This window comes from Rhodnius prolixus, unplaced genomic scaffold (genome assembly GCF_049639745.1).
Source record: "Rhodnius prolixus isolate KJV_2025 unplaced genomic scaffold, Rpr scaffold_5, whole genome shotgun sequence".
In the NCBI taxonomy this organism is placed as follows: domain Eukaryota; kingdom Metazoa; phylum Arthropoda; class Insecta; order Hemiptera; family Reduviidae; genus Rhodnius; species Rhodnius prolixus.
Window position 1 is genome coordinate 29661509 of NW_027411624.1, and position 20869 is coordinate 29682377.

A 20869-nucleotide genomic window follows, 5' to 3' on the forward strand; every position below is an offset into this window, starting at 1 on the left:
AATTTGTTAAGAAGCAGCGCGCTAACAGTTGGTTTATTATTAATTTTTGTTTTTATATTTTTAATTTTTCCAACTTGTACGGCGAATTTAATGTAATACTGTACCATAGTTCTCGACCTCTTTTACACTGACCCAGCTAGAGGGCGACCCGCAGCTCATACCACAAAGAAATCCATCTCAGTCACTAGTAAGATGGTCGTTTCTTCTATTACCCAAATAAGGCATCCATAAGACTCTTCTTATGTCTCCATAAAAATATGGATCTTCAGGAAAAATTTGACAACTTCCATAGGATTACTTGAACCCAAACTTCGCCGTTTTTTTTTTTTTAAAGAGTAATTTTCAAAGGCTCAGCTTTGGAAAAAGTACAAGTACCACTTATAAGAGTTCAAATATTTTGTAACGATCGTTAATATCTTTTTTTTTAAGAAAAAGGTTCACAAATATATTTTTGTATTACTTTTATTATTATTATTATTATTATTAAATGCCCATTTCTTATTTATTTTTTCCTTTTCCTTAATATGATTCTCCGCGAATCAATATTATTTGATACTTTATTTATCTTGGCCAATACAGTATAAAACTGTAGTGATTTCACATTAATTACCGAATATACAATAAGAACATACTACAAATGTTGAATTAATGTAGGAACTACTCACAATGTAATATAGTGCCATCTGTGTGTCTCAATTATAACTATTTCTGTCCTCATTTATAATTTTTGCTAATAACAAATCTCCTATCAGTACTTACTTTAATTTTATTTTAATTACAATAAATAGTAGCCATTAAAATGTAATTTAATAATAATAATAAAAAAAACTTACTTGTTTATAATCACCAACTCTTTAAATGGAAGTATTCATTTCTTAAATGATAGAATTTTGTATAATTACTGCTTAAATGGTCATTTTTCCCCAGATCTTTGTGAAGAGGCACCTGTTAGGATTGTTTTTTTAATAACCTTTAAAAAAAAAGAATAATTATTTATTATTAAGGGAACCAGAAATAGAAGTAGAAACTTAAAGAAAAACACAATTAAACTTTAATAGATAAATATTATTGATAAAAAAAGTTAATTATACTTAAATAAATAAAAGGAAAATAATTGATCAAAAAAAGTAGTGTTTTTTTTCCTGTTATAGTATTTAAATGTTAAAATTTGGGTATGCAGCACGTCTAACATTCACTGACTTACGACTACTAGACCTCAGAATCGTAGTAAATGAACCAGACATTACACTACAGACAGCATATTAGAACCACAAAAGTTTCATTCGATACCTGTACACTTCTTGACAACAAATGTTTTAGTTTGCCGACACTTTAAAGCCGAGGAGAAGTTAGGCACCGAGCCGCTTCTCCCAAAGCTGATCCGGGTAAAACTTGACTGAGATACTTTAAAAATGGAACTTGACTGCATGATACTCATTATCCTTTCTTCATAATATACACATAACTTATAAACAGACTTCTAAATTTGTCTCTAGGTGTGTTATGGCAGATTTAACGTGACTAACACATTAAGGAAAACAAAGTCAATGTAGTAGAGAATCTGACAATTAGAATGTAATTATTAAGGAACAGGAGAATTGCAGGAATCTTATGCTGATGGACAAGGGTACCCTTTTTTTGTTCCTCTTACATAACTCATACTATTTATTTGGCCTTTCGGCAACCAAATCAAAAATGAATCCTTATTTCATCTTTCACAACTGAAGAGATGAAAAGCGTAATCTGTAACAGACTCTTATTTATTGATCTGAAACAGTATTTTTTTTTTGTTTTTAAATGATTTAAGGCGCGTCAACATCTAAGGTTATTGCGCCCGGAGCTTTTTTCAGTGCACTTCCGGCCTCCGGACAGTGTTCTCTCTTTACAGACATCACCGGACAGTGAGCTGTAAGAAGCTCCTAGGAAGAGAAAATCTAAGGGTCAGCACCTGGATTCGAACCCGGGATCTCCGCGTGGGAGTCCAGTACGCTAACCGCATAGCTAATCCCTTCCCTGAAACAGTATTTTCGAAGAAGGTACAATGTCCATTCAACAATCATTTACACTTTTTTTTGGCAACCTATTATTACATAATTCAAATTGTGGATATACTTTTTCCAATCAACTGAAAACAGAAACAAATTTATAGAGGTGAAGTGAGCAATTTAAGCAGGTATAAACAGGAAAAACTTTAGTCGAAGAAATTAATTACTATTTAAAACTTGTCTCAAAATCTGGAAATTACATTTGTCTACGTGATTGAAGTGTCGTAAAAATACGAGGGTCGTTTGAAAAGTCCGTGCTAAGTCAGAGAGATAGCACTACTGGCGCGTATCGAGGTTATGTTTAGTTAGTAGCATCTCTTGGAAGAACACACACCAAGTTTCAGCCAGATCGGTCTATTTCTTTGTGTTTTGCATTCGTTTGAATCGAGGAAGTCGAGTGATTTTCAAAAAATGGACGAAAAAGAATTTCGTGTGTTGATTAAACACTACTTTATGAAAGGCAAAACGCCTCAGGAGACTAAAGAGAAGCTTGATAAACATTATGGCGACTCTGCACCTTCGATTAGAACAGTTTATAAGTGGTTTCAAAATTTTCGGAGTGGCCATATGGGCACAAGTGACGCTGAACGTTCTGGACGCCCTGTTGAGGTTACTACTCCAGAAATCATTGATGATATGGTGATGGATGACAGAAGAGTGAAGGTGCGTGAGATTGTTAGTGCTGTGGGCATCTCGAATGTACGGGTACATAATATTTTGCATCAACATTTGGACATGACAAAGCTATCCGCAAGATGGGTGCCGCGATTGCTCACGCTTGACCAAAAACGAAATCGTGTGAAGTGTTGCAAGGACGGTTTACAGCTGTTCCAGAAGAATCCGCAGGACTTTAGGCGTCGTTTCGTCACTGTGGATGAAACATGGATCACTCTTAAGATGAAACATCACTACACTCCTAAGACCAAAGAACAATCTAAACAAAGGGTTACCAAGAGGGAATCTGCGCCAAAAAAGGCGAAGACCGTTCCTTCGGCCGGAAAGATTATGGCGACTGTCTTTTGGGATTCGCAAGAAATAATCCTCATCGACTATCTGGAAAAGGGTAAAACTTTTACAGGTGCATATTATTCATCGTTATTGGGCCGTTTGAAAACCGAGCTGCAAGAAAAACGCCCACGATTGGCCCACAAAAAAGTCCTTTTCCATCACGACAACGCACCAGCTCACACCTCAGCAGTTGTGGTCGCAAAATTAATGGAAATAGGGTTCCAACTCGTTTCACATCCCCCCCTATTCTCCAGACTTGGCTCCCTCGGACTACTATTTGTTCCCCAATATGAAGAAATGGCTGGCGGGAAAAAGATTTTATTCAAACGAGGAGGTGATTGCAGAAACGAATGGCTATTTTTCAGACTTGGACAAATCCTATTATTCGGAAGGGATCAACAAACTAGAGCAGCGTTGGACGAAGTGTATAAGCCTAAAAGGAGACTATGTTGAAAAATAAAAAAGGTTTACCCCAAAAAATTAAGTAGTTTTTATTTTTGCACGGACTTTTCAAACGACCCTCGTATTATTGTTAAAAGAATAGTGACGATTCTAATTTTGTTTCACACATAATTCCACACTACACTATCTTCTCAATGTTTGAAAAATATAATTAAATAGATATTAACTGACAGTAATATGGAAAACATTTGGTTTGAACTATTACAAGATTTTTCTCTTTCTGCGAATAAAATTGCATCGTGCAGTTATTGCAATTAATTTTCTTTTTAGACTTCCTCCAATATGAAACAAGTAAAATTTGGTTTCACCAACAAAAAAAATTCTTCACATTAAGACTTAATTACCTTTAAAATACTACGTCATCTCAAAACAAAATAATAACACTTTACTCCTCAAATAAAAATTTAAAAAAACTCTTGCGTAATTTCCAAAATTCTTTTATAGCCTTTTTATTGGTAATTGGTAAGTTACTAGAGAAAGGTTTTTCTAAAAGCTGGAATTCCAACCTAGAAACTGCAAACATCATTCCAACATATAAATTTTGGCTTTCGCTAAACACTCAGCACGATTTATCAATGCCATACATTGGTGAATAAATACTTTTGGTCCTCTGTGAGGAAAAAAAAAAAAATCTACTTATTGAGCAAATAACGTGAGTACACTTTTTTTTTACCATGATCATTAAGCATATGATTCTGCCTAATATTACTCTCTCTACTATCAATATAAAAATAGAGCATTAACGTTAAGCCCCGCCAAAAAAAATAATAATAATAGGCGATTACTTTACTTTTACTTACAAAATAGAGCATAACATGACTTGCAAAGTTTGATTGAGCGAATGCCGGATTAGAATAAGGAAAAAAGGTAAATGTAAAGAATAGCGCCCGGAGGTGTGGCCTAATTCGAAGTGATTCTAATTCGCTGTTACCATATAACCCGCCAAATTCAAATGTAAATATAAAAATATTTCTTTATTTTATATTTACATTTAAATCTGGCGGGTTATATGGTAACAGCGAATTGGAATCACTTCGAATTATTAATTCAAGATTATTAAACATTTTTCGTGGGGGGCTGTGCCCCACTCCCCTGATCTATTTTTTGTTTTTATGGGGGGCTTCGCCCCCCACACCCCCTTCACTGCCACAATAATCCACTAACACAACTCTAATTTGTAATTCAGACACATGGAAAACAAAAGAAAAGAAGCCTACCTTATTCAAAGCAATCCCTATCCTTCTGTTTCTACACTTTATTCACTCCCTTAAATAATGCTCTCATTTGATCGCCCATGGAAAAATGACTCCTTTTCATACTTATCTCACTTCCACACTTCGGACCTACATATCTATTACTAATTAAACCAACACTTATTCAAAATGATAAAACTTTCATCTCTTTATCCTCCCTCAGACTACATTCATGCTTTAAATTAAAGAAAAACTGTAAATTCAAAACGCTCATCTTTTATGAAGTTTCAAAAAAAAAGGAACCTAAAGTTACACACTGGCACTAGCGGGAACTGATAAGACGTTGAAAAAGAAGCAGTTACTATGCAGTAAGTGTACTGCGCATGCGCGCTCAACATAAATAGCTAAGAAATTCAAAAAAATTATATACAGCACATTAGCGGGAAGTTGAGAAATTTAAAAAGAATATATTGAACATTGGCGGGAAGTAGTTTAAAAAGTCAACGGTAACTGTGCTGTACTGCGCATGCACCAAAAATAAACAGGCCACACCTCCGGGCGCTATTCTTTACATTAGCCGTCAAAATATAAATTAGTATACATACTCATTTCAGGGAACCTTAACCCTGATATTTGAAAATTCAAAATCGATAATCAGCTCGATTTATCTGCTGAATAACTTCTCTAACTTAGTATCTTTTCAAAGCTAGTTTTATTTAGTTTGGCAGGCGATTCACTTCAAGCCTTACAAATCCGCATGTGGTCACACAACAATTAGTTATAACACCTTTTTCATTCTAAGAAGTTCTGCGTAATAGTGTTAAACATACAATGGTTCTCTTAATCCAATGAATTATTGATTGTTTTTAAATCTTTGAGTACCGGGATGTTCATGCATATAAGAAAAAAAACAATACGTCACATACTTGTAAACATTTCTAAAAGAACACTTCAAAATTGACTGCAAAAACGAAAAAAACAAACAAACCTATATTTCGGTATATTTCACATATGAATGGGAAGAATCTCTGGTACACGATGAGATAAATCAGAGACATTATTCTACTGCAATGGAAGGTTATTAAAGGGAAGGTTCTCTTTACGTTTTTCATTCAAACAGTTAATGGTTTGTTTCACATTCAGTCCTACTTACTAAACAATTACTGAAAATGATATTTCTCTTTACCAATGAAATGTTACAATTAAAAAATCACAGCAGGTGAGATTTGCAGATATATTAGATGACACTTACTAGCGAAACTCAATACCAACATTTGATACACGTCTGCAGTTTACAGTTTTATCCAGAAGAGAAAGTAAATACCAGTAAGAGAAAGTTTAAAAGGCGTCTATTAAAGGATATATTTTTCTTTATTTGATAGAAAAGATAATAATCAGTTCAGAAGGAATTAATAAAGGAGAAAAGAAGTCATGATTATTTTTACCTGACTGCCCACAACAGTTATGGCCTACTTTGGTCTCGCCCTAATGGATGGAAGGTTTCTTTTGAAGGTTTCTGTTTAACCTTTACTAACTTGCTCGGTATTCTTAACTTGCTCTGGTCTTCATTACTAATTCTGGAATAAAATGGTCTTGTGCATTTTTTTTTCACTTAATTTAAAATACAACACAGTTGCAAACATGTCGGAACAAATTGCAGTAAGCGAGAAGTTAGGATATGTTCGGTGAAACATGAATAGAAATTCATAATTAGCAATCCTCACCCTTCGTAACTTCTTATTCCCATCCCCATCACCTACATGGTGGCCACATTCGCGATTAGATTAAATAATATACTATAGAAATAAATAATATTAGTTGTCAATGATGCGCTAAAAAAGAAATAATAGTATTGCTGTCAATGCGGCTCCTGAAGTATAATTCTGTGTAAACATTATTTAATATAATAATAATAATAATGTATAATTGTATAAACAAGACAATCCAGATTTCAAAACTAGCTGCTAGCCATTTATTTTTATTTTTTCGTCTTCTTTGGAACTTCTTACAACTAACCAGTATAGCCTGCAATGAAAGAACTCTGTTCGGAGCCCACAAGTACCAGAAAACAAAAATCAAGGCACCAATGGCCTTAGACATTGACGCTCCTTAAAATAATAATAATATTAATATAAGGGAAGGGATTAGCTTTGCGGTTAGCGTACCGGACTTCCACGCGGAGGTCCCGGGTTCGAATTCAGCTGCTGACCCTTAGATTTTCTCTTCCTAGGAGCTTCTTACAGCTCACTGTCCGGTGATGGACAGTGTTGTCTGTAACGAGAGAACATTGTCCGAAGGCTATCAGTGCACTGAAAAAAGCTCCGGGCGTCAATAACCTTAGATGTTGACGCACCTTAAATGATAAAAAAAATAAATAAATAAATAATAAAATATAGAAGAGAGCCGATTCTCCATTCCGATTATCTTTTTTTATTTTCGGCGCAAGCGCACAACTCGATTGTTCATCTGAAAGGTTATGTTAAGCGTAACCTTTCTATGAATTTCGGTTTAATAAACATTACTATTGTGCTTGCTGCGTAGCTAGCAAGATGGAAGAAAATAAAGTGCATTTTCGTCATATTTTGCTCTATTATTTTAAAAAGGGCAAACGAGCTGCAGAGGCTCATAAAAAGATATGTTGTGTTTATGGTGATGATGCTTTAAATTAGTGGTTCCCAAAGTGGTCTCTACGGACCCCAGGGGTCCCCAGTATCATTCTGGGGGTCCGTGGAAAATTAAAATTGATTTGGGGGTCCCTGAACAACGTCAGACACTGACCCGCGCAAGCTTTTTCACTGACCCACAATTGCTAGGCAACCATTTGTTTGTTTAAGCGGGTTGATTTAGATTTTCTAATTGTATGGATAATTTATATGTATTTTTTTTCAATCACGCATTGACACAAAAGCAATTTAAATGCTATCTATAACCTTTAGATTGATCATTACAGTTCTAAAACGCAAATGACGACAATTGCTTTTTGTAGTATTTGAAATAAAGCAAAAGTGTTTACAAAATATCAAATAAAATGTATTTTCACTCATATTTTGTTTGTTAAAAAAATCGACAACCCAAAGCATATTACCATATTTAGATTTTTCTTCAGATCAAACACACTTTTGTAAGGTTTTGTTCAGTTATGTTTGTAAAAAGAGACTTCCATAGCACTTGTTTCGTACCGTTTTACCCGTTAAGCCAACTGAATTTTAAAGATGTTTAGTTTTGAAAAAATTCAGTTTAAACTTTTTAAATTTAACTCGTGCAAATGGGCATTAGTAACCCAAGAGCAAGTACTTAAAAAAATGAACAAAATTTGACCCACGTCTCAAAAAAGGTTCGCCATCCCTGGCCTATACTTTTCTCTTCTTAACTCAGAGTCTATTGATGGGCGACGCCAACTGTAACGAGAGAATATTCTTCAGGATAGTAGAGCGTTGAAGGAACTTGCGGGCGCCATTGGTCTCAGAATTTGACGCCTATAATTAAAAAAAAATGAGAAATTGGTCATAAAAGATAGAACAGTGAATGTTTTGGGTTATGGAATTTGTTTTTATGGTAAAATACTCCATTTCTTTTAATGAGAATTTTCATTTAATACTCAGACTTTTTTCTTTTAATCAATTTTTACTGTTTTTCTGAACTAGGTAGTTTGCGTGCAGTTTTGAAGAATATGGGTGGCCTGTATTGGGGGGAAAAATGATGAAAACAATTTCCCATTTCATTTTTCCCAACAAGAAAGAGTGCTGAGTAATGATTTTCAACTAAATATGCGTTCACTTTTCCATTCTTTTGGAAGTTAAGAGCCGGTAACTAGGACTGCTCAGGAAAGTAGGCTAGACTCACTTTTGGAAATCATCTTCGGCTGAATGATACGTGATATAAACCGGCACTTTCCATGGCTACATGAAAAATTGAAAATAAAAGTAAAATGACGGCACAAACAGCGGCTACAAAACTAGAAGGAATCCAGAATCAGCACATTCAATGAAAGAGAAAGGAGATGGTGTGAAAGAAAGAGGTAAGTTCTAAAATGCTTGAATTCTTGGGCGAGTGTTCACAAACATCCAGACGAAGAACACGCTCATTTTGGGTTGGCAAATAAGTTCGTTCGATTTTTATAGAAATGGTATAGATCCATTCCGATTATCTTTTTTTATTTTCGGCGCAAGCGCACAACTCGATTGTTCATCTGAAAGGTTATGTTAAGCGTAACCTTTCTATGAATTTCGGTTTAATAAACATTACTATTGTGCTTGCTGCGTAGCTAGCAAGATGGAAGAAAATAAAGTGCATTTTCGTCATATTTTGCTCTATTATTTTAAAAAGGGCAAACGAGCTGCAGAGGCTCATAAAAAGATATGTTGTGTTTATGGTGATGATGCTTTAAATTAGTGGTTCCCAAAGTGGTCTCTACGGACCCCAGGGGTCCCCAGTATCATTCTGGGGGTCCGTGGAAAATTAAAATTGATTTGGGGGTCCCTGAACAACGTCAGGGGGTCCGCGCAAGGTTCAATATAAAATAATAAAACTGTGATCCATTTTTATTATTATGGAAATTAGAGACTAACAAGGTGACCAATTAAATTTAATCAAAACTAAAAGCGTAATTTCTGTTTGTTGCAAAAAGTTTTCTGTAAAAACAAAACTTGGAAAGAGGAGAATGTTGTCAGTTTCCAAATCTTTCGAAATTGCAAAATAGAGATGAAGATTTGCTTGCTCACTGTCGAACGCTTAACGGCTCTTCATGCAGACCTGAACCAAGGATTACTCGAGGGGATTTGCGGTTGCTACTCACTAACATTGAGCCGGATATAAATACACACATAACATCTCATCACGTTCATCCAAATTATTATTTTTATTAAATTTTATTTCAAACAAAAGTTATAATTTCAATAAATACTTCTTCAAAAAATGCTTTTTTAAATTTGTAATTTTTATACTATGCATTTATGTAGCTTTTTCACTTGGTGGTCCGTGGGCAAGTTTTGACAATAAAAAGGGGTCCATGGGCAAGTTTTGACTATAAAAAGGGGTCCATGGGCAAGTTTTGACTATAAAAAGGGGTCCATGGGCAAGTTTTGACTATAAAAAGGGGTCCATGGGTCAAAAAAGTTTGGGAACCACTGCTTTAAATGATGCTCCCCGCTCCGGTCGCCCGTCCGAGATAAATTCAGATGATGTCAAGAGCGTAATCGATAAAGATCCATGCGAATCGGTGAGAGAGATAGCAACAGCACTTAACAAATCCCATACGAGCGCCAAAAATCATTTGCGCCGGCTGGGATACGTTTTTCAGCTTAATATTTGGGGTACCGCATGAACAACCGAGGCCAACTTAGCCACTCGCATATCCATTTGCGATTCACTGCGGAAACGTCAAGAAAACGACCCATTTTTAAAGCGAATGGTAACGAGAGATGAAAAATGGATCGTCGACGATAATGTAGAGCGTAAAAGATCATGGAAACACTGAAGTGAGCCGCCGCAAACAAGCTCGAAGGCGAAATTGCACCCGAAGAAGATCATGCTCTCCGTATGGTGGGATTATAAAGGTATCATCTATTACGAGCTGTTACCGTCAGGCAAAACAATTGATTCAACCGCATACTGCTTGAAGTTAACCAAATTGGACCATGCAATCCGCACAAAACGTTCAGAATTGGCGAATCGCAAAGGTGTCGTCTCCCACCACGACCACGCCAGACCCCGCATACGTCATTGACCACTCGGAATAAACTGCTGGGATGTTTTGCCTCATCCTGCGTATCCATCGAACCTGGCACCTTCTGATTATCATTTATTCTGAAAGTTGCAGAACTCCATAAACGGAAAAACTTTCGATAATGAGAAGACTGTCAAAAAACATTTGGATTGGGTTTTCGACAATAAGCCACAGACGTTCTACGAACGTGGTATAATGAAGTTGGTGGGAAGATGGCAAGAAGTTATCAATAACAATGGTCAATATATAATTGATTAAAATTTATTCTGAGTATCAAAAAACTGATATTTATTCCACCCTCAAAAACGATCAAACTTGTTAGCCAACCCATTAATACGAAGTAGTGAATGGTCTTTCAAATCTCAGTTATTGGTTGAATCCGAACACAGCGCATAGAAAATGGATTAATTCTTTTTTGAGAATTTTCACAGCAATGTTTACCAAAAACATATGTGGTCATCTACTCATAAACCATAAAATATGTGTAATGAAATGATTTAGGAAAATCAGCATAAACTTATTTTGTCAACATATAAAAAGCAACCATCACATCATTTTAATGTATCCTGCAAGCAAGACTTCTTGACCTATGATTACGGTAAGAATATCTTGCCAGGGAATGTTGGTCTAGTGGTCAAGAGCGTGGCTTTGTAAGTAGAAGATCCCCAATTTGAATCCCGCGTATGACTAAATTTTATTTAAAAAAGTATAATGATGTATTAAGTATTATGAATGATTGCATACGCGGGATGCAGCGCCCCTCTCTGGCAAGATATTCTTACCGTAATCATAGGTCAAGAAGTCTTGCATACTGGGTGCATTAAAATGATGTAATAATTGCTTTTATTTTGATGATAAAACAAATTTATCCTGATTCACCCACAACCATTACATTACACTACATTCTTTAAAATCTTCAATTATTATTATTTTTGTTCTTTGCGTCACAAATAACCATTTTTTTTTGCAGTCAGAGGACCTCCAAAAACGTGTATTAATACTGAAAACCGATCACGAATAAATAAAATTGTAACTTTGATCTTAAATATCTCAACAAATATTAGGGATATCGAAACGGGGTTAACGTCATTTTTCACAATTTTTTATGCAGTTTTCATAATCATTGCCAAAACCAGTGGTCCTTATGAAACCCTAATCAGGTTTTTGGCCGTAACTCCGCCAAAAATGAAGATACAGCTTCGGGGGGGTGGAAAATTTGAAATCTAGACCGAAAAAACATATAGTTTATTTAATGGATTTTTTTGGATTTCCGCTTTCCTAAAAAGTTATTAGCGATTGGTGCGTTTTAAATGGATCACCCTGTATATGCATGATTACAATATCAGAAAAACAGAGTAGAGAAATGTTTGGACAAAAATAACTTTAACAGCCATAGTTAAAGATGGTTTGTTGTTGTTTTAATTCATAGTTCAATTATGTTCAATTTCATCTAACGTACACTTTGTACACCAAGGCAAGACAAAACTAGTTCTAGAATGTCCTGTTTAGGGCAGTGAAAGATTTATAGACATGACCTAATAGCCACATAAAAATGTTTATGAGGTGGCCCACTTATCTTCAAGTTTTAACTTAAAATTCTTTACCGTTTGAATAGTAATAATATTAATAGGAATAATCGTTATTATGACATTGTGACATAAAAAACAACTAGAAATTCATTAAACATTAGGCTGTAGGACTTCGTCACCTTCATTGTATGTTGGAGACATCCTGCACACAACTATATACACAAGCAAGAGAAAATAACTTTGCACCAAAAACGAGCAAAATATACTGAAAACAATAACTTATTTAATAACCTATTAAACATGTGGCCGTTAAATATATTATCGCCCATTTCTCTATTTTATTGATGTAAAACAAGCCACAGTTTATTAGGATTCTCATCTTTTACAGAACGGATTTACGATGTCCAGCGCTATATATATATATAAAGAAATCTGAAGTGATGTATCCTCCTTACCACATCTTGGAAGTTATAGAGGGCGTGCAGAAAAGGAATATTCCACTGCAAGGATATATTCCTGAAGATGTCTTAACGAGATGTCCTCTCTTCCTCTAGATTGAATAGAAGCACTCTACAGCTGAATAGAAATAGCATGAGAGGTCCCCAATTCGAGATCCGAACTTTACTGCAGCAATACCTTCATCAACTATCCACTTTTCCTAATTCGGTAGTTGGAAGTTAGGTCCGCCTGAAAAAAAAAAAAATAGGCATTATTAATAATCTCCAAGGATACGTCACAATTTAAGAAAAGTAATAAATCAGTATGTAATCAGTAATAAAGCAATAACAGTATGTTTCTGAACAAACTAATTTACAAAATAAGTAAGTTAATAAAAGCCTAAAAAATAATTAAAAACATAATTTATAACAAATGCAATAAACTGACAATAATAAATATATCTAATACAGATATCTGTACTGAACTGTCATGGATTTATTTCATCAGGCGCAATACATACTGTTTAAATATTTGCTAGAGTATTGGTCAGTTTCAAAATACAAAAAATCTTTACACCAACGTTTTAAATTATACTTAATTCATCTTTAAGGTTACAAAACAAAAACAAAAAATATCTTGTACGAGGGTCGTTTGAAAAGTCCGTGCTAAGTCAGAGAGATAGCACCACTGGTGCGTATTGAGGTTATGTTTAGTTAGTAGCATCTCTTGGAAGAACACACACCAAGTTTCAGCCAGATCGGTCTATTTCTTTGTGTTTGGCATTCGTTTGAATCGAGGAAATCGAGTGATTTTCAAAAAATGGACGTAAAAGAATTTCGTGTGTTGATTAAACACTACTTTATGAAAGGCAAAACGCCTCAGGAGACTAAAGAGAAGCTTGATAAACCTTATGGTGACTCTGCACCTTCGATTAGAACAGTTTATAAGTGGTTTCTAAATTTTCGGAGTGGCCATATGGGCACAAGTGACGCTGAACGTTCTGGACGCCCTGTTGAGGTTACTACTCCAGAAATCATTGATAAAATCCATGATATGGTGATGGATGACAGAAGAGTGAAGGTGCGTGAGATTGCTAGTGCTGTGGGCATCTCGAATGAACGGGTACATAATATTTTGCATCAACATTTGGACATGAAAAAGCTATCCGCAAGATGGGTGCCGTGATTGCTCACGCTTGACCAAAAACGAAATCGTGTGAAGTGTTGCAAGGACGGTTTGCAGCTGTTCCAGAAGAATCCGCAGGACTTTAAGCGTCGTTTCGTCACTGTGGATGAAACATGGATACATCACTCCTGAGACCAAAGAACAATCTAAACAATGGGTTACCAAGGGGGAATCTGCGCCAAAAAAGGCGAAGACCGTTCCTTCGGCCGGAAAGATTATGGCGACTGTCTTTTGGGATTCGCAAGAAATAATCCTCTTCGACTATCTGGAAAAGGGTAAAACTATTACAGGTGCATATTATTCATCGTTATTGGACCGTTTGAAAACCGAGCTGCAAGAAAAACGCCCACAAAAAAGTCCTTTTCCATCACGACAACGCACCAGCTCACACCTCAGCAGTTGTGGTCGCAAAATTAATGGAAATAGGGTTCCAACTCGTTTCACATCCCCCCTATTCTCCAGACTTGGCTCCCTCGGACTACTATTTGTTCCCCAATATGAAGAAATGGCTGGCGGGAAAAAGATTTTATTCAAACGAGGAGGTGATTGCAGAAACGACTGGCTATTTTTCAGACTTGGACAAATCCTATTATTCGGAAGGGATCAACAAACTAGATCAGCGTTGGAAGAAGTGTATAAGCCTAAAAGGAGACTATGTTGAAAAATAAAAAAGGTTTACCCCAAAAAATTAAGTAGTTTTTATTTTTGCACGGACTTTTCAAACGACCCTCGTATATTTACAAATTATCTCTTAAGACCATATTCACTATTTGTAATAATAATAATAAAACATAACTAATCTAAAAGCTATAAACATAACTTACTTAAAAACTTATTAGTAAGTGATTAAAGCTAATGGTATATTCATAGTAGCAACATATAATTCCAAATTCTTAACTATACTAAAAACTAGTTTTAATGATACGTTTTATTTTCTCCATGATAAACAAACAACAACCAGATCGTTGATTTTTGTTTTGTAGCTCCGAATATAATTCGCATCGTTATGGTAAAGATTTTTTTTATTTTATTTTTAAACTGACCAAAACTAAAGATTCCTCAAAAATAATATCTTTCACTAGTTCTTATCAAGAAGTAGAACTATTTCGTGATACTTTAAGTTCTGCTAACTCAGTAGTGTTTTTAATTTGGAAATAAGAAGTCTCTGTAATAATAGTTAAATAAATCAGTGCAAGAGTATCTGAAGTGAACAATACAGAATGAACTTCAAAACACATGTTACTAATAGTTATACAAGAACTTCATATAAAGGTCATTTCAAGTTCAAATCTAATTGTAGATAAAAGAGTGACAAAACAATGACAACTTTCGTTGGCCTATTTTTGGTTCTCTCTCTCTTTTTATCTAATGTATTATTATTATTTGTTTAATGGAACATTATCTTTTATAAATGCTCGGTGAATTGTGAAAGTTGTAGCCTAAAGGATTGATGACTATATTCTCTATATTGGCTTTTAGTCAGTAATATTTTAAGTTCTTAGACCAATATAAGGTCTTCTTTTAAAAATAATGGACCCATTTTGACATCTTTCATCAATAACAGTTTAAAGTTATATCTACATGAATGTTGCCTATTTACTAAAAGCATTCTATTCAAATTTAAAAATCAAGTTTTAAACCACACCAAGTATCGCCGCTACTTTTAAAGATAGATTACAAGACAGTACTGACTTTACGAGGGGGTACCCAAAAAAAACCGGAATTATTTTTTAAAAGCTATTTATTTACAAATTTTTTACAGAATAACCTTATCCCCTTCAAAATACTCTCCATTACAACTAATACATTTGTCCCACCGGTGCTTCCACTGTTCGAAACATTTTTTGTAGTCATCTTTAGAAATGGCTGACAGCTCCTTCTTCGTTTTTTTCTTGACCTCTTCAATGTTGTCAAATCGGTGACCTTTCATGCCCTTTTTCATGCGTGGAAATAAGAAAAAGTCGCACGGAGCCAGGTCAGGCGAGTAAGGTGCGTGGGGCAGCGGAACCATGCCATTTTTAGCCAAAAACTGTGTAACAGAGATGGCTGTGTGTGCAGGTGCATTGTCGTGGTGGAAGAACCAGTCTCCTGTTTGCCACAAATCGGGTCTTTTTTGGCGAACACTATTGCGCAATCTTTTCAAAACTTCCAAATACAAGGTTTGATTGACGGTCTGACCTGGGGGGACAAACTCTGAATGGACTACGCCTTTGGCATCAAAAAAGCAAATCAGCATTGTTTTGATGTTTGACTTGACTTGACGACATTTTTTTGGTCGGGGTGAAGATGACATCTTCCATTGGCTCGACTGTTGCTTTGTTTCTGGGTCATAACCAGTAATGACCTTTGACAGAAAGTCTGGATCAGTTTCAAGCTGTTGTTTCAAAGCACGACATGTTTCAACTCGATGTTCTTTTTGATTGTCAGTCAGAACTCGAGGAACAAACTTGGCAGCAACCCTTTTCATCCCCAAATCTTCCGTTAAAATTCGCTGAACCGAGCTCCAAGATAACCCACTACTCTCTGACAGTTGATCAATTGTCTGTAGACGGTCTGTGAACACCAGCTCTCGAATTTTTTCAACATTTTCGTCGATTCGGGCAGTTGATGGACGTCCAGAACGAGGTTTGTCATCAATCGACATGTCGCCATTTTTAAACCGAGTAAACCACTCGTATACTTGAGTTTTTCCCATAGCGTCATCTTTGTAAGCTGTTTTCAACATTAAAACACTTTCAGCAGCATTTTTGCCGAGTAGAAAACGAAATTTCAGAGCTGCACGTTGTTCACTTAAACTTGCCATCATAAAAAACGAAAAAAGAACAAAACAGCGCTGGTAAAAACAATCACTGCAGATGAACAGAACAAGCCAGGCAGACAACACAGGCAGGACTGAACTGGCAAGGAATTGCGCTATACACGTCTAGCGGCAGAAATGCGTACTACATAAGCTCCATGCGCGGCAACGCAATTCCGGTTATTTTTGGGTACCCCCTCGTATGTATTTAAATTTAAGTAGGCAACTAGAGGAGAAAGTAGGTGAATATGATGATACTACCAACAATAAAGAATATTGACTAAATTAAGGGGCGATGATTTGAGTCCTGTGCGTCTTCTCGATTTTATTTTATTTTATTTCTGTAACAGTTCACTGTCTGATGTTTTGTAGCTGATCTCCACAACCAAGCAAGTAATTTATTAAAAAAATAAAAATAAATAATAATCGCCAAATAAGACAAATGAAAGAATTTGGGATAAATTTCATTTCTGATCCCTTTTCTGGTTTAATATCCGACCAAATTTTTAACAGTTAAACGAGAAGGATATATCCCTCTAAAGCAGGTTAAAACTCCATCCCCCTTCCTTGAGGGTACCTTGGCGGACATCGGTAGTTACCAGGTATTAGTGGCTGGAAGGAAATATACGCTATCTTCCGATTTCTTTTAATTTGGCGGTGTCTTTTTAAAAATATCTTGAAGGGCTTTGGTAGAGAAGGGTATACGAGGTGTGGCTATTAAATAACAATACTGACGCTGCTATAGAAGAACTATGCTTGCGCCAAATCCTAACGACTGACAGCTGTGCAGCGTAAAGCCTTCTCTTTTCGATTGCAGAGTCTCACGTGTTTGTAGAGAAACCTTTCTGACCGGAACCGTCGTTTGGGTAAGAGGTGTTAGTTTCGTTTTGCCGAAAACATGATACTACACATGTAGTAGAGCAACGAATTGTCGTGAAATCTCACTTCAAAACTTGGTAAAACCGCTACTGAAACTTATCTTTTATTAAAAGAAGTTTATGGCTATGAATGGTTATCACGTACGCGAGTTTTTGAGTGGTTCAAGCGTTTCTAAAATGGCCGAGAAGACTTCGGAGGTGATGACCGCCCGGGTCGCTCTTCCACGTCCAAAACGGATGAAAATATCGATTTTAATTAATCAACATTACTACCGTGAGGTGCTTGCTCAAGTCCGTGAAAGAGTAAGGAAAAAACGACCCGATTTGTGGAAGAACAAGTCGCGGGGTTCTCCATCAAGACAATGCGCCGGCTCACACTGCATTGCCTGTCAAGACGTTTCTAGCCATGTACAACATCCCAGTTTTAGGCCTCATCCGCCTTATTTGCCTGACCTGGCCGCAATGTGACTTTTATCTGTTCCCCAAAGTCAAATCTGCGTTAAAAGAAACACGATTTCAGTCCTTTGAAGCTGTGAAAGAAAAAGCGGCACGCGTCATGCAGGAGCTCACAGAAAAAGACTTCCAGCACTGTTTCGAACAATGGTAAATTCGCATGTAGCGTTGTAGGGATAGGGGAGGGGTGAATATTGAAGGTGATAATAACTAAATATGTATAAATTTTAAATAAAATGTTTTACAGCAATAGTCTCGTTATTTAATAGCCACACCTCGTATTGGCACGTCAAAATAGTGATCACAAACTATATACAACTTCTCATTAGAACCTGCAAAAAAAGTGTTATTACCAAGCTATTATACAATAGGTTGATTGGTTTTCAGGACTCAACAGATCTATTTTGGGCGTAGTAAACTTGCGTTAATTGAAAACAAAATCAATAAACCGTTGAAGGAAGGGGATTATAGAGTATGGGTGCAATACTTAGCCTTTATTAATACAAAATGGACACGAGAAAAATTACCGCATTAGTTAGTAAAAACCTAAAAATGTTTGCAAATGACTGTTCTAATACATTAAGAACTGGCTGACAGATAAAAATCTAGAATTTGGTGGAGCACAGGAGGGAAAAAGTTGCGGAACACTTATGCATTGTATTATTTGTAAACAGTGGCCATCAGTGCACTAAAACTGCCATTGACCTTAGAAGATAACTTGCCTTAATTATACACAAAAACAATAACTTTGTATCCCTTTAATATATTAAATTCAATTTGAAAAATTTAAAAGCAACCTTATTCCTTAATAAAATGGTAATTACAAATCTCTACATCTGATATTTTATTTATATTGTTGAAGCAAATGTTTCTCAACAGCCATACAGATATTCATTATGCATTGTATTATTTGTAAACAGTGGCCATCAGTGCACTAAAAGGTAACAATAAACTGCCATTGACCTTAGAAGATAACTTGCCTTAATTATACACAAAAACAATAACTTTGTATCCCTTTAATATATTAAATTCAATTTGAAAAATTTAAAAGCAACCTTATTCCTTAATAAAATGGTAATTACAAATCTCTACATCTGATATTTTATTTATATTGTTGAAGCAAATGTTTCTCAACAGCCATACAGATATTCATTATGCATTGTATTATTTGTAAACAGTGGCCATCAGTGCACTAAAAGGTAACAATAAACTGCCATTGACCTTAGAAGATAACTTGCCTTAATTATACACAAAAACAATAACTTTGTATCCCTTTAATATATTAAATTCAATTTGAAAAATTTAAAAGCAACCTTATTCCTTAATAAAATGGTAATTACAAATCTCTACATCTGATATTTTATTTATATTGTTGAAGCAAATGTTTCTCAACAGCCATACAGATATTCATTATGCATTGTATTATTTGTAAACAGTGGCCATCAGTGCACTAAAAGGTAACAATAAACTGCCATTGACCTTAGAAGATAACTTGCCTTAATTATACACAAAAACAATAACTTTGTATCCCTTTAATATATTAAATTCAATTTGAAAAATTTAAAAGCAACCTTATTCCTTAATAAAATGGTAATTACAAATCTCTACATCTGATATTTTATTTATATTGTTGAAGCAAATGTTTCTCAACAGCCATACAGATATTCATTATGCATTGTATTATTTGTAAACAGTGGCCATCAGTGCACTAAAAGGTAACAATAAACTGCCATTGACCTTAGAAGATAACTTGCCTTAATTATACACAAAAACAATAACTTTGTATCCCTTTAATATATTAAATTCAATTTGAAAAATTTAAAAGCAACCTTATTCCTTAATAAAATGGTAATTACAAATCTCTACATCTGATATTTTATTTATATTGTTGAAGCAAATGTTTCTCAACAGCCATACAGATATTCATTATGCATTGTATTATTTGTAAACAGTGGCCATCAGTGCACTAAAAGGTAACAATAAACTGCCATTGACCTTAGAAGATAACTTGCCTTAATTATACACAAAAACAATAACTTTGTATCCCTTTAATATATTAAATTCAATTTGAAAAATTTAAAAGCAACCTTATTCCTTAATAAAATGGTAATTACAAATCTCTACATCTGATATTTTATTTATATTGTTGAAGCAAATGTTTCTCAACAGCCATACAGATATTCATTATGCATTGTATTATTTGTGAACAGTGGCCATCAGTGCACTAAAAGGTAACAATAAACTGCCATTGACCTTAGAATATAACACGCCTTAATTATACAAAAAAACTATAACTTTGTATCCCTTTATTATATTATTATTATTTCCGAATAATAATGAAATTATTAAAGTTGAACAGACAAAATGGAGAGAATTAAATTTCTTTTCATGGTACATTAAAATATATCAATGTTTACTAAACTTAAGTTTGAATGAATATTTTCTCTTTTCAAACGTGGTTAGAACTTTTGCAGAATTAATTGTTCTTTTCGGTAACATTTTATAATTATGTGTCCTGTCTACCGTTTAATTTTAAATCTACAAGTAATTTTGCAACAAAAAATATTATTCAATAGTCCTGCGATATAAATATTACATTTAGATAATAATTCCTTAATCACGTAAACACAAGAAGTTCTCAGAATCACAAACTCCAAAATATAAAATAAAATCAAATAAAAAAAAGAAGATAAATATTTTCTCTCGATAAAGTGATCTTATAATTGCTAAATTATGTAGTAGATTAAAAATTTTTTGCAATCATTAAATGACTAAGACTGGAACAGAAGTTTTAGATCAAACTGACTGATCAGGTGCACATACGCACAGTTTTTAAGTACATGTTTGTATGTGCTACGTTCTCCATGTCACGTACTCACTTTAATATGGTATCTGAAAATTTTTATTCTTTCGCATTATGTAATTTTTTGTTTTTTTTAATTACTTTTTGTAAATAGAAGTAAGGTAATTAGAGTTAAAAGGAAAATTCTAGGAATGTTTTCATTATACAATTTTACGTTTCAATATGGAAATAGTATTGCCAGAAATTAGTTTCTATTTGTTTACTAACTCGTCCCAACAATTGCATATAGATATTACTTTTCGAGTAAAGGCTATTTAGAACTTACTCTTAGTAAAAGTTCAGGGTAGGAAGAC

General features: G+C 34.7%; 1 protein-coding gene across 2 annotated transcripts in view; it reads right to left on the reverse strand.

The window, feature by feature from the left end:
* LOC141458381 (acyl-CoA Delta-9 desaturase) overlaps positions 1 to 20869 on the reverse strand; it is a 117667-nt gene that overhangs the window by 70504 nt on the left and 26294 nt on the right. Inside the window, exons 3-4 of one of the 2 annotated variants that reach the window (XM_074136280.1) lie at positions 12418 to 12649; positions 834 to 970 (exon numbers count right to left, since the gene is read on the reverse strand). The gene's annotated coding sequence lies outside the window, so the exon portion shown is untranslated. Of the gene's footprint in view, positions 1 to 833; positions 971 to 6153; positions 6282 to 12417; positions 12650 to 20869 lie in introns of those variants that run through there. The other variant, XM_074136279.1, reaches the window with a different exon arrangement.